Raw genomic sequence first — 2,500 nt, 5'->3', positions numbered from 1 at the left:
CCCCCCGAGTCCCTGCCCCCTTGCCCCCTACACACACACACACACACACACACACAATCCTGGTCAGAGCAATCACGCAGATGCAGAACAGCCCATGTTATCATAACATTACCATGGAGACGAGCTCAGTCGGTCAAGCGCTGCTGTTGTTATTGCTGGTCCATTCTTTCACCCCGTCTCTCCATTCTCTTACCACTCCACACACACACACACACACACACACACACACACACATGCACGCACACAGAGGCTGTCCCACTTGTGCGTTTAAACCTGTGATGTGTCAACACTAAGTCAAAAACATGGGGCATCAGAGTACCAGTCAAATGACCAATTACATGGTTAAACACACACACACACACACACACACACACACACACACACACACACACACACACAGACACACACAGTGAGCGCCGGCACGCCTAGCCACTTTTCCCATTAAACTAAGCGTGGCGCATTACTCCCGCCTCACCGACACTGACATATTTCCTCAGCGCAGGAAGACAAATACAGCCAACACAGGAAGTGACATCAGCCCCGAGCACATGTGGTCCACCCTGCCATCAGACCAATCGCATTGCCTCATTAAGGAGGAATCTTCGCCGGGCCCAGCGCGGTCTTCCTCCCGTCCCGCACAGACCCCCCCCCCGGTATCGTCGACTCCCGTCATGGAAAGACCGCCGCAGCAAGAGAGCGGGATGACCGGACGTCCCGCCAAGCCCGCTCCCGCCATTAAATTATAGGAAAAGTCTGCTCAGTCGAACTCGAGTCGAAACGAAAATAAAAGAAGGGAAATTGGGGGCTGGACCCGCAGCTGAGCCAGATGTGGATGATGAGCGGCGCGCTTGATACTGCACAGACCAGCTACACGGGAGAAAAGCCCCCCCCCCCCCCCCGGATTCAGACGCGCCGCGGCCGAGTCACGGCTGAGCCGCGGCATCGCACACGCCGACAAATAGGCGGCGGCGGCGGCGAGGAACTGCCACAAATCTTATCTCGGGTTTTATCTCGAACCGTGTAATTTAAGAGGGTCCATCCATCACTGTCCTGCCTGCGCCTGTCAGATATGTGAGCATGTGCGTGTGCTGCTTGTCTATGCCCATAGATACCCCCCCGTCTCCCCCCGTCTCCCCCCCCCCTCTCTACCTCCACATCTTGATTATTGCCTGTGATCCTGTGAGGTGCACCGTGACAGGCTGCCAGTGTGCTGCAGCTACTAGAGGCTGCAGCAGCGGCGGCCGCGGCGGGTGGGGGGGGCAAGGCTGCAGGCGGTTGGAGGGCGGTCGGAGGGGTTTACAGGGCAGCGGAAACCATCTACTAATGGGAAACACACATCCCTCCACCTCTCTTTCCACCACCGCACGGAGAGGGGCGGCCGTTTCAAGAGGCGACCGCCGTCCAAAAGGGGAAATCGTGATTTAAACGCGGCCGAGCCCGCCGCGACACGGCTCCTGCCTCTGGTGAATGGGACGGTCGTGAATCTCCCAACGCACTGAAAGACAGATGGGGGGGGGGGGGTAGGGGGAGAGAGAGAGAGAGGGGGGGGGTGGGGGGAATAAAGACATACATTTATGCAGGTTCTGAACAAAACCAACCAAAGATGGCGAAACCGGGAAAGAGGTGCAGGGGAAATTGAAGGCGATCCAGGAAAAAACTAGGGGGGGGGGGGGCGGGCGGGCGGGGGGGGGAGGCAAGACAACCTCACACCGGGCCTTCATACGAGCTGCTTCGGTCTGGAAGGCCTCCTTAAACCTGCCACTGGGGCTCCTCCACAAATAATATCCCCCCCGCGCTGACACCTAATAGCAGTCTGTTTAGGCATCTCCCGGCATTGGATCCATGTGTTGTGAATAAGGGGGCCTGAGAGCTGTTTCCACTTTAGCTCCACCCGTCCTCTGCCAACGCCGCTGCCTTCCTCCGTCACCGTCAGGAGCTCGGCTACTGGATATCGGGGTAAGAGAAGCGGGGTAAGAGTGCTTGAAACGGAGCCAGGATGGGGCAAAGCGGTGCAAAGGCCTTTAAAGGGGCAGAGATGCTGAAAGGTAGAGCCGTTGCCATTTTAATGCAAGGGGGGGGGGGAGGAGGAGGAGGAGGGAGGGGGGGCACATTCTTCCAGATGTGAGAGGGAAGCAAAGTCTGCAGCTGCAAGTGCAACCGGTTCCTGCCGCTATTTTCTTTTTCGCGATGAAGAGGGAAGTCTGAGACAAAAGCGGGACCACACCCCCCCACCCCGAAACTAAGACGGACGCGAGCGAGGCTCCAGAAAATAAAAAGGCCTCCCGCTTTTCCGGGGTTATTTTCAGAGCAATTACCCTTAACAGCGTTAAAAAGGCTTTATAAACTGTCGCGTCGGGCCGAGCGGCAGGCCGTGACGAATCGGCTCCGGTTCAGCCCGCGTGTGCATGAAGTCATAGTCCGGATCGTAAAAGAAAATTTAGGAAAAGGTAGCTGGAAGAGGAGGAGGAGGAGGGGGAAAAAGAAGGTGGCGGGGGAGGGG

The sequence above is a fragment of the Lampris incognitus genome, chromosome 10 (genome assembly GCF_029633865.1).
Source record: "Lampris incognitus isolate fLamInc1 chromosome 10, fLamInc1.hap2, whole genome shotgun sequence".
In the NCBI taxonomy this organism is placed as follows: domain Eukaryota; kingdom Metazoa; phylum Chordata; class Actinopteri; order Lampriformes; family Lampridae; genus Lampris; species Lampris incognitus.
The sequence above is the reverse complement of the archived record's forward strand: the minus strand, read 5'-3'. Positions refer to the sequence as shown.